The 12,679-nt window shown below is 47.0% G+C and overlaps 1 pseudogene; it reads right to left on the reverse strand.

The window, feature by feature from the left end:
• The window catches only part of LOC140716818 (E3 ubiquitin-protein ligase MARCHF5-like), an 80,518-nt pseudogene extending 68,591 nt beyond the window's left edge, over positions 1 to 11,927 (reverse strand).
• Positions 11,928 to 12,679: the final 752 nt, after the last annotated feature.

The raw sequence follows: 12,679 nt of genomic DNA on the forward strand, positions 1-12,679 counted from the left end.
TTTGTGCACTATATACAGTCCAGTGTAGGTCTGTAGTCTAGTGTAGCTTTTTCTGTGTTTTTTTTAATTACGTAGTTCAGTCTAGTTTTTTGTATTGTGTCATGTAACACCATGGTCCTGAAAAACGTTGTCTCATTTTTACTATGCACTGTACCAGCAGTTATGGTCGAAATGACAATAAAAGTGACTTGACTTGACTTGACTTGAATTCACACTTATTGCATTGTGCAGTGAGCACATAATCTTCTAATCTTTTAAAAGTTGTCTGAATATTTTGGAGCTTTTCCTTGTCATCCCCACAGGTAACAGTGATGTCATCTAGGAAACACTGAGTGGCTGGGCACCCTTGCAGCACCTGCTCTTCAGCTTCCTGCCAAAGTATAGGTGCACATGCTGCTCCAAAAATGAGTCTATTATAATAATAAAAGCCCTTCATGAGTGTTTATGGTGAGAAACACTTTGGACTCTTCTTCCATCTTGATCTGTAGGTAGGCTTCAGCTAAGTTCACTTTGCTGAAGTGTTTTCCTCCAGAAAGGTTTGCAAGGATATCCTCTGTCCTGGGCAGAGTGTATTGATCTACTTGCATTACTGGGTTAATGGTGTCTTCAAAATCATCACAGATCCTGACCAACCCATTCTTCTTGGTTACTGGGACCATTGGTGTTGCCCATGGGCTCCAAGCAACATTGGAAAGGATTACTTCATCAAAAATGGTATAAGGAACAGAATGGGATTTGCTTTTGAATGTTTTCTTGTAAGATTCCACAAATTAAACTCTCAGTGTATCATTAAACCCATTACTGAATTGTCAATTCTCAGGCAATTTCTTCAATTCAGCCACATATACTGAAATGGACTCCCCTTCCCTTTGCTTCCACTTATGAAACCTAAAGCATTCTGCAATCAGCAACAGTTTCAGTTATAAATGTTCCTGTATTACATTCAAAATATCAGCAAAGCTCATTTCAGCTGGTTTGGTTGAAGCAGTCAAACTTCTAAGCAAACAGTATGCTCTTCTACCTGTTGCATTCAGTAAAACCAACACTTTTTTCTCATCAGCTATTCCATGTGCTTTAAATACTGCTCAATTCATTCAGTATATAAAATCCACTTATCTCATGCGAGCGATTGTGTCTTTTTTTCCAATGTAGTCAGCCATTTCTGCTTATTTATTTATTATTATCAACATGTACTCACTGGTTATGAACCCATGAATTTTAATAGTTTTATGCCTTATTTTTTAACTTAACCATCTCTGTTCTCTTCTGAAGAGACATGTGCTGTGCTTTATTTTAACTCAACCAGTTCTCTCCTCTTGTGAAGAACGAGTGCTGTGCCTTCTTTGAACTCAAACATCTTGCTATGCTTCAACAGGTAGGTAATCATCTCAAATTTATTTTAAAACTTACACATCACTATTGTTATATTTTGTAACTCTAAAACATAAAAAAACATAAAACTAATCAAGAGAAAAACACACAGCTTTCTTGACTTTGGCAATGTGTGTCCATATCACATGGTGGCATAATGATGTAAGCCATTCATGTACTTTAATATATAACCCAAAATTAATATATAACCCACTCTCCACTGAACATCAATGGCTCCTTGGTTGAGATAGTAAAGAGCACCAAATTTCTTGGTGTTCACCTGGCAGAGAATCTCACCTGGTCCCTCGACACCAGCTCCATAGCAAAGAAAGCCCAGCAGCGTCTCAACTTTCTGCGAAGGCTGAGGAAAGTCCATCTCCCAACCCCCTCCCCATCCTCATCACATTCTACAGAGGTTGTATTGAGAGCGTCCTGAACAGCTGCAACACTGCCTGGTTCGGAAATTGCACCATCTCGGATCGCAAGACCCTGCAGCAGATAGTGAGGTCAGCTGAGAAGATCATCGGGGTCTCTCTTCTTGCCATTACAGACATTTACACTACATGCTGCATCCGCAAAGCAAGCAGCATTATGAAGGACCCCATGCACCCCTCATACAATCTCTTCTCCCTCCTGCCATCTGGGAAAAGGCACCGAAGCATTCAGGCTCTCATGACCAGATAATGTAACAGTTTCTTCCCCCACGTCATCAGACTCCTCAATACCCAGAGTCTGGACTGACACTAACCTACTGCCCTCTACTGTGCCTATTGTCTTGTTTATTATTTATTGTAATGCCTGCACTGTTTTGTACAATTTTTTGCAGTCCTGGGTAGGTCTGTAGTCTAGTGTAGTTTTCTCTGTGTTGTTTTTACATAGTTCAGTGTAGTTTTTGTATTGCTTCATGTAGTACCATGGTCCTGAAAAACATCGTCTCATTTTTACTGTGTACTGTACCAGCAGTTGTGGTCGAAATGACAATAAAAAGTGACTTGACTTGACTCGACTTGACTTGATTAATTATTTAAAGAAACAAAGAATGGTTAATCAAACAATATATTTACAATATGACAGGCACATCCATGGAAATGCATGTATGGTCGATGTTTCGGGCCAAGACCCTTCTTCAGGATGAAAAGGAAGGGCGAAGATCTCCGTTTGTGAAAGAGATATTGAGCTGATCGCCGTGAGTATGAGGCCATATTACCTGCCTCGAGAATTCGCAAACGTCATTGTTGTGAATGTGTATGTCCCGCCGCGTGCCAACGCAACGGTAGCATGTGACGTCATCAGCTCCGCTGTTGCTAGGCTTCAGACACAGCACCCTGAGGCACTGGTGATAATTACAGGGGACTTCAACCATGTGACTTTGGACAAGACACTACCTGCTTTCTCCCAGTACGTGGATTGCTACACCAGGGGTAATAGGACTATTGACCTACTGTATGCAAACGTAGAGGAGGCATATAGTGCATCCCCACTGCCTTCATTGGGGAAAGCTGATCACAACCTGGTTTTGTTACAGCCCAGATATAAATCAATTGTGATGAGGCATCCCACTACCACACGTTCTTTTAGGAAGTGGACTCCTGAAGCTGAACAGGCCCTGAGAGACTGCTTCGGTACTACTAACTGGGATGTACTGCAAGGGGGGCTCTGTGGGGGCGTTGAGGAGGTCACTGAATGCACAACGGACTATATTAACTTTTGTGTGGATGCAGTTGTCCCTGTTAGAACTGTTCACTGCTATCCCAATAATAAGCCCTGGATCACTAGTCACATCAAAGGCCTCCTAAACCAGAAGAAGAGGGCCTTTAAAGATGGTGATCGGTTGGAGCTTAAAAGAGTTCAGAAGGAACTCAGAGTACAGATAAGGGGGGCAAAGGAGCAGTATAGGAGGAAGCTAGTGTGGTGAACTAGATATACCTGTCTGACTGCTCCTGTGGCTCCTCCCAAGACCCTGCTGACTACCCCTGTGGCTCCTCCCACAGACCCCTGTATAAAGGCGACTGTGGCCTGCTGCTCTCCCTCATTTTCCCCAGGATGTAGTGTTGTTCTTCAGTCAATAAAAGCCGATATCTCACTTCCTAAGTCTCGGCGTGAGTTATTGATGGTGCATCAATTTTATTGACTGAAAGTTACAACATGGAAACCGCTTTACGCCCAGAACGCCTAGACTTGGACCCCCGAGACCCTGGAGCAGCTCTTGCCTTTGAACACTGGCTGGTGTGCTTCCAATCGTACTTAGAGGAGGTTTGTGCCACCGACTCGGCTGTTCGGCACAAACTTCTCTTCTCGAGGGTCGCCCCAAAAGTTTATTCGTTCATCAGGGACATATCCACCTACGAGGAGGCGCTTGCCGCCCTCCGAAGACAGTACCTGCGGCCAGTAAATCCAGTTTATGCACGGCACCGCTTGGCAACACGAAAACAGCGGCCTACGGAGTCGACTGCTGAATTTCTCCGCGAGCTACAGACACTCGCGCGGGCTTGTGACTGCCCAGCGCTCACAGCGGAACAGCATAAGGAACTCTTGGTCCGAGACGCTTTTGTGACTGGGGTCCGGTCAGTGTGTATCCGCCAACGGCTGCTGGAAAAAGCTGATCTTACCTTACGCTCCGCGATAGAGACGGCCGATTCGATAGAGGCTGCGCAGTTGTACGCCGAAGAAGTCCAGCCGAGCGATTCCCCGGTTCCGAGCGAATTCGCCAACGCCGCTGCCAGTCGCGGTATCTCAAACCCCACGAATTCGCCAGGTATGAAACTCTGTTACTTTTGTGGGCTTCTGAAACATGCCAGGGACAGCTGCCCGGCGCGCGAAGCGACGTGTTCCAGCTGTGGGAAGAAGGGCCATTTCGCCAAGGTCTGTAAATCTAAACCGCGCCCGGGGTCGAGCAGCGCTGCGTCTGAGACCTGGGGGCCGCCATTTTGCATGACCGGATGTGGACAACCATCTTTGCCGGCGTCACCAGGCCCCGCCCCCGCCTCGCCATCTTGCATGCCCGGATGTGAGCGGCCAACTTTGCCGGCGTCACCAGGCCCCGCCCCCGACACGCCCCGTTCAACGCTGGCTTCCGTGACCCTCGATCAAAGCGCCCCACACCAGCTTGCAAGGTCGATGATGGACATCCTGGTGGAGGGGCACAGGACTAGCTGCCTGTTTGACACGGGCAGCACTGAGAGTTTTATTGACCCGGCCACAGTGAAACGCTGCGGACTCGTGACACGGCCGGTCCGTCAGAAGATCACCTTGGCTTCAGGGTCGCATTCCACAGACATCCGGGTGGGTTGTGTAGCGACATTGGTGGTGCAGGGCACAGAATATCGGAACTTTGCGTTCCTGGTCATGCCTCGGCTGTGCGCACCTGTGCTATTGGGGCTGGACTTCCAGAGCCATCTCGAAAGTGTGACTATGGCATATGACGGGCCCCACCCACCACTCACTGTCAGGAATCCTCAGTTTGGTGGGACTTCGCCATATACTCCGTTACCACACGCACATACACCCCGAACCCCACATCCCGCCCAGCACCATGTCGATAGCTGTGCTGCTGACACTATTTGCAACCTCTCCACCCTCAAGATCCCTCCCCCATCGCTGTTCACCAACCTGACCCCCGACTGTAAACCTGTGGCAACTAAAAGTCGGAGGTACAGTGCGGGGGACAGGGCCTTTATTCATTCAGAGGTGCAGCGGCTGCTCAGGGAGGGGATCATTGAGCCAAGCACAAGCCCATGGCGGTCCCAGGTGGTCGTTGTTCGGACTGGGCAGAAAAATAGGATGGTTGTGGACTATAGCCAGACCATCAATAGATTCACGCAGCTTGACGCGTACCCCCTACCCCGCATCGCGGATATGGTCAACCAGATAGCTCAGTACAAGGTGTACTCGACAATTGATCTGAAATCCGCTTATCACCAGCTCCCCATCCACCCAGAGGACCGCCCCTACACCGCCTTCGAGGCGGGTGGCAGGCTCTATCACTTTCTGCGCGTCCCATTTGGTGTCACAAATGGGGTCTCGGTCTTCCAGAGGGAGATGGACCGGATGGTGGACCAGTACAAACTGACGGCCACATTTCCCTATCTAGATAACATCACCATCTGTGGTCGCGACTGGTCGGACCATGACGCCAACCTCCAACGTTTTTTCCAGGTGGCCGATGCTTTGAACCTCACTTATAACAAGGACAAGTGTGTGTTCAGAACCACACGACTCGCTATCCTTGGGTATGTCGTGGAGAACGGGGTCATTGGCCCTGACCCCGACCGTATGCGCCCCCTGTTAGAACTCCCTCTTCCCACTACTCTCAAGGCCCTCCGGCGGTGCCTGGGTTTTTTTTCCTATTACGCCCAATGGGTTCCCCATTACGCAGACAAGGCCCGCCCCCTGGTCAAGTCTACCACCTTTCCCCTCTCTGCCGAGGCCCGCGCGGCCTTCAGCTGCATTAAAGGGGACATTGCCAAAGCAACGATGCATGCGGTAGACGAGACCATTCCCTTCCAAGTAGAGAGTGACGCCTCTGACGTCGCGCTGGCTGCTACCCTCAATCAGGAAGGCAGGCCAGTGGCGTTTTTTTCTCGTACCCTTCAAGGCTCTGAACTTCGGCACTCCGCGGTGGAGAAAGAAGCCCAAGCCATAGTGGAAGCTATTCGGCACTGGAGGCACTATCTCGCCGGCAGAAGGTTCACCTTGCTGACCGACCAGCGCTCAGTTGCGTTCATGTTCAGCAGCCAACAGTGGGGCAAAATCAAAAATGATAAAATTTTGCGATGGAGAATGGAACTCTCCACCTATACTTACGATATCCTGTACCGGCCTGGCAGGCTCAATGAACCGTCTGATGCCCTATCCCGGGGACCGTGTGCTAGTGCCCAGCTCGACCAGCTGTATGCCCTTCATGCCCAACTTTGCCACCCGGGGGTCACCCGGTTTTATCACTTCATTAAAGCCCGGAACCTGCCGTACTCCCTGGAGGACATCTGGACGATGACCAGGGACTGCCAGATCTGCGCTGAGTGCAAACCGCACTTCTACCGTCCTGACACTGCGCAGCTTGTCAAGGCCACCCGCCCTTTTGAGCGACTGAGTATTGACTTTAAGGGCCCCCTTCCCTCCACCGACCGCAATGTCTACTTTCTCAGTATTATTGACGAGTACTCGCGATTCCCCTTTGCCGTTCCCTGCCCCGACACTACTACCACGTCGGTCATAAAAGTCCTGCGCCAGCTCTTCACACTGTTCGGATATCCCTGCTATGTCCACAGTGATAGAGGGTCCTCCCTTATGAGTGACGAGTTGCGCCGGTTCCTGCTTGCTAGGGGCATAGCTACTAGTCACACCACGAGTTATAATCCCCGGGGGAATGGCCAGGTGGAGAGGGAGAATGCCACAGTGTGGAAGGCCATACTTTTAGCCCTTAAGTCACAAGGGTTGCCGGTCTCCCGATGGCAGGAGGTCCTCCCTGAGGCACTCCACTCTATCCGCTCCCTGTTGTGTACATCCACTAATGCCACCCCTCACGAACGCTTATTCTCTTTTCCCAGGAAGTCTGTCACTGGGACCACCCTGCCAGTTTGGCTGACGTCCCCGGGGCCAGTGCTGCTGCGTAAACATGCGAGGAGTAATAAGTACTCACCACTGGTCGAGAAGGTTCACCTCCTGCATGCTAATCCCCAGTATGCCTACGTGGTCTTGCCTGATGGGCGGGAGGACACGGTCTCTGTCCGCGACCTGGCGCCCGCCGGAGCAGCAGACCACTACCCCGAGCACTCCACGGTAACTATGCACCCTGTACCCGAGGTGACTCCGCGCGCACCGTGCCCCACACAGACTCCGTATGCGTCTGTTCCAGGGCCCTCGCTCACACGCGAGGGATCCCTGACACCTCCTGTTGGGACAGAATTAACCCACTCTCCGCCTTCGGAGCACACACCACCTCCGGCACCTGTGCCGTCATCACCTCCGGCTCCTGTGCAATTGCAGCCGGAGCTACGTAGATTGCAGCGAACGATTCGACCACCTGATCGACTTAACCTGTAAATATGCTTGGGAATTTTTTTTAAACAAAGGGGGGGTGAATGTGGTGAACTAGATATACCTGTCTGACTGCTCCTGTGGCTCCTCCCAAGACCCTGCTGACTACCCCTGTGGCTCCTCCCACAGACCCCTGTATAAAGGCGACTGTGGCCTGCTGCTCTCCCTCATTTTCCCCAGGATGTAGTGTTGTTCTTCAGTCAATAAAAGCCGATATCTCACTTCCTAAGTCTCGGCGTGAGTTATTGATGGTGCATCAGCTAGAACAAAAGCTGCAGAAAAAAAGCATGAAGGAGGTGTGGGATGGGATGAAGATCATCACCGGATGCGGCGCAAAGCGGGGGGCGAACATAAGTGGAGATGTGGAGAAAGCGAACCAGCTGAACAACTTCTTCAACAGGTTCGACAGCTCAATCTCATCCTCACCGCAGAAATCCACACCAGGCTTACTTCCCTCACAGGAAAATAGCCACTCACAGGAGACCTTGCCCACGCCCAGGATTACGGCTGCACAGGTGGAAGGTCAACTGAGGAAGATCCGTACCAGCAAGGCGGCTGGACCGGTTGGAGTTTCCCCACGATTACTGAGGGCCTGTGCGACTGAGCTGGGAGAACCACTACAGCGCATCTTCAACATGAGCCTGGAGCAGAGAAGAGTACCCAGACAGTGGAAAACATCCTGTATTGTCCCGGTACCGAAGAAACCACAACCAAAGGAGTTGAATGACTTCAGACCTGTTGCTTTGACGTCGCACGTGATGAAGACCATGGAGCGGCTGATAATACAGAATCTGAGGCCACAAACCAGGCACGCCCAGGATCCTCTTCAGTTTGCATATAAGGAGAAGGTGGGAGTGGAGGATGCTATCACGTATTTGCTGCACAAATCACTCTCTCACCTAGATGGGGTCAGTTGTGCTGTGAGGATTACATTCCTTGACTTCTCTAGTGCCTTTAACACCATCCAGCCCAAGATATTAAGGCACAAACTAACGGAGATGGGAGTAGACTCTGACATGGTGGATTGGATAGTGGACTACTTGACAGATAGACCTCAGTATGTGCGGTTGGGAGACTGTAGGTCTGACACGGTGGTCAGCAGCACAGGAGCGCCGCAGGGAACCTTACTCTCTCCGGTCCTGTTCACCCTGTACACATCAGACTTCCAATATAACTCGGAGTCCTGCCATGTGCAGAAGTTCGCTGATGACACGGCCATAGTGGGGTGTGTCAGGAATGGACAGGAGGAGGAGTATAGGAAACTGATACAGGACTTTGTGATATGGTGCAACTCAAACTACCTGCGTCTCAATATCACCAAGACCAAGGAGATGGTGGTGGACTTTAGGAGATCTAGGCCTCATATGGAGCCAGTGATCATTAATGGAGAATGTGTGGTGCAGGTTAAGACCTACAAGTATCTGGGAGTACAGTTAGACGAGAAGCTAGACTGGACTGCCAACACAGATGCCTTGTGCAGGAAGGCACAGAGCCGACTGTACTTCCTTAGAAGGTTGGCGTCATTCAATGTCTGTAGTGAGATGCTGAAGATGTTCTATAGGTCAGTTGTGGAGAGCGCCCTCTTCTTTGTGGTGGCGTGTTGGGGAGGAAGCATTAAGAAGAGGGACGCCTCACGTCTTAATAAGCTGGTAAGGAAGGCGGGCTCTGTCGTGGGCAAAGTACTGGAGAGTTTAACATCGGTAGCTGAGCGAAGGGCGCTGAGTAGGCTACGGTCAATTATGGATAACTCTGAACATCCTCTACATAGCACCATCCAGAGACAGAGAAGCAGTTTCAGCGACTGGTTACTATCGATGTAATGCTCCTCAGACAGGATGAAGAGGTCAATACTCCCCAATGCCATTAGGCTTTACAATTCTACCGCCAGGACTTAAGAACTCTTTAAAAGCTATTATTAATGCTTTTTGAGATAGTGATTTAGATGCATATCATATTTTTTACTGAGTTAAGTATTGTATGTAATTAGTTTTGCTACAACAAGTGTATGGGACATTGGAAAAAAAGTTGAATTTCCCCATGGGGATGAATAAAGTATCTATCTATCTATCTATCTATCTATCTATCTATCTATCTATCTATCTATCTATCTATCTATCTATCTATCTATCTATCTAGGTGTCCCCCTTCCTTTTCCTCCTGAAGAAGAGTCTTGGCCTGAAACATCGACAGTTAATGCCTTTTCATTAATGCTTCCTGGCTGCTTAGCTCCCCAGCATTTTGCGCACGTTGCTTTGGATTTCCGACATCTGCAAATTTCTCATGTTCAATACTTACAACATTACTCAAATATTACTTGAATATTAAACACACAACAGCTGGCCACCTGGAGATCCCGGCTATTACGACAGACAAACAAAGCTGTGACCAACTGACCTCTGTTGCTTTGAGGATAATGTCATTAGTAACCATATAGACATTATTTTCCTCATCTACATCAAGCCAAATGTTACTTCATTGACCAGCCAGTGTACCTAACTGAAAGGTTAACGTTAAACAGGACCAGTTAAAAGAAAGTTTCTGATGAAAAGCTACAGAGAGCTAAACATTTCATGGAGTGCAATGTAGTTTTCCATAAAATGGGGCATAGAATTCCATTTGCTTTTGTAATAGTTATCTTTATCCTTCAATTGATTAATCATGAAAAATGGATGCAAGAACCTAAGTTAAGCTTCTTTTCACTTCCCAAAGCATACCCCCTCTTTGGCCACTCAGCAAGAATAAAGTTGTTTTAATAATCTTCTTTTGTGTTATTTTAATTCTCAACAAAACAGCGGATAAGAATCTGTGCCAAATTAATCCTAATTGAACCAGGGATTCATTTCTTATTCAGATATTCCCTATTCAATGAGTGCCAATTAAAAATGCTCTATTGTCCAATGTTTAATGTTGCTCTAATATCTCTTACACTGAACTCTCAGAATGCCTTTGAAAACTTGCGAAGTCTGGACCACAGATGCTCCTTTCACAAATGCTATGTTTCAGTCAGATAAAATCAAAGATGAAGTTCCCTCAAAGAAATGAAAATAATATCTTTGAAAACAAAGTGCTAGATGACAGCAAAGAAGTTCTCTTTTTAAGTAATGCAGGAATTGTATAGGACAGTGAATCCATCAAAAAACAGCTGGTGCTAATGAAACCACTGCACTATTTATTAAAGGATTAGGTCTTCTTTCAGTACCATTTAATAAAGATTATATTAATGTTGATCACCTTATTGAAGACATCAAATTTCCCACAATTCTCCAAAACTGCAAATCATTATTTTCTAATGTGAGTACCATTTCCGTCATCATAAATGACAATGTTGTTTTTAGATTTAAAAGATAAATGCTTGTGGGTTTCTCTGCTGTTTAAGCTGTGTTCTTGGTCCCTTTTAGATTAATGAGAAGAGGAGTTTCATTTTGTATTCCAGGGCACTTCACTAATTTTTCTTATAAATTGTGATAGCAAAGAATAATAATATAAAAGATAGAGAAAGTAATCAAAAATTAGCAGCTGCTTGAGAGTGACATCCGATAGTGAGTTTGGAAGGAAACAATTTTTTTTTAAAACAGAGGTTGCTACATATATACATTGAGTCAGGCAACATCTGTAGAAAGAAAGTTTATCTTTTAAGCCTGAGATTCTTCTTCCTAACTGGGAAAGAGAGTAAACAAATTATTTTTAAGCAGCAGAGAAGATGCGGGGTGGGTGGGGGAGTTGGTGGTGGATAAACAAAAGGAAAATCACAGTGATATCAAATTAGTTATTGTGACAGCGGCAATTTATACTTCTTTGTCCCTGTTGTGTTTGTTAAAGTCTGTGGGATAAGACAAACAGGCCATACTGCTCCAAGGGGAAGGTAAAACAGAATGAAAATCAAAGACGGATGACTGGCAGAAACAGTCTGTTTTGATGTACACTACTGTATGTGGCTACATTATTAGGTACATCTGTACCTAATAAAGTGGCCACTGCGAGTATGTTTGTGGTCTTCTGTTGCAGTAGCCTATCCACTTCAACGTTCAAGGTGTCATGCATTCAGAGATGCTCTTCTGCACACCACTGTTTTAACCCATGTTTATTTGAGTTACTGTCACTTTCCTGTTGGCTTGAATCAGCCTGCCTATTCTCCTCTGACTCTTCTTATTAACAAGGCATTTTCACCAACAAAACTGCTTCCCACTGGATGTTTTTGGATTATTGCACCGTTCTGTAAGTTCTAGAGACTGCTGTGCATGAAATCCCCAGGAAATCAGCAAATTCTGAGATACTCAACCACCAGATCTTTTACCTACAATCATCACACAGTCAAAATCACTTAGATCACATTTCTTCCCCATTTTGATGTTTGGTTTGAACTATAACTGAATCTCTTGACCACGTCTGCATGCTTTTATGCACTGAGTTGCTGCCACGTGATTGGCTGATTACTAGACTAGCGCACCTTCTTCAGGGTGCCAGATTTCCGTGGCTCTGAAGACGGGCACATTCAAGGTCAGTGCCCCTGACTGAGACATCATGACAGAACACAGATTATCGGGAGCTGTGTGTCCAGAGACCTGAGCCATTCCGGGGCTGATTCTCTGGGAGCGGAGCTTGGAACGCAACAGACTTTTAACATCGTAAATCAGCGAGTTGTTTGTTATGTCTCCCCTCTCGCTGTGAACTGTGGATATCTCTTTTTCCTTATTAGGGGGAGAGAAAGAGAGAGAGAGAGAGAGAGAGAGAGAGAGAGAGAGAGAGTATGTTGAATTACTGGGTGGACAAGTTGTCTTTGGGGTACTGCAAGTCTGTGTCTTTATCAATGCTTTGATGCACTCTTGAGTGCTCGGTGGAGGGCGCTCATGCTTTTTTGCTGGTGGGGGGAGGGTGGTGGTCGTTGCCTTGCCAGGGGTTCTAACATTTAACTGCCATTCATTCTTTGGAGCAGACCTCTGTTTTCATGGACGATTGTGAAGAAAAAGAATTTCAGGAGGCATATTGTATACAATTCTCTGACATTAAATGTACCTATTGAACCTATTGATTAGATATTTGCATCAACAAACAGGTGTACAGGTGTACCTAATAAAGTGGCCACTGAATGTGGACAGCGATAACAAGGTAATTATTTGAAGTTGGAGAATTTGGAAGATGCATGGCACAACTTGGCAGAACATGGTTAACAGTGCCATCAATACCATTTAGCAACCTCCAATTATTTCTTAGCTGTACAAGGAAACAAAGCTCTCAGAGACCAGCATTACAAACATCCATTAGCAGCAATTTA

The sequence above is a fragment of the Hemitrygon akajei genome, chromosome 1, assembly GCF_048418815.1.
Source record: "Hemitrygon akajei chromosome 1, sHemAka1.3, whole genome shotgun sequence".
In the NCBI taxonomy this organism is placed as follows: Eukaryota; Metazoa; Chordata; class Chondrichthyes; order Myliobatiformes; family Dasyatidae; genus Hemitrygon; species Hemitrygon akajei.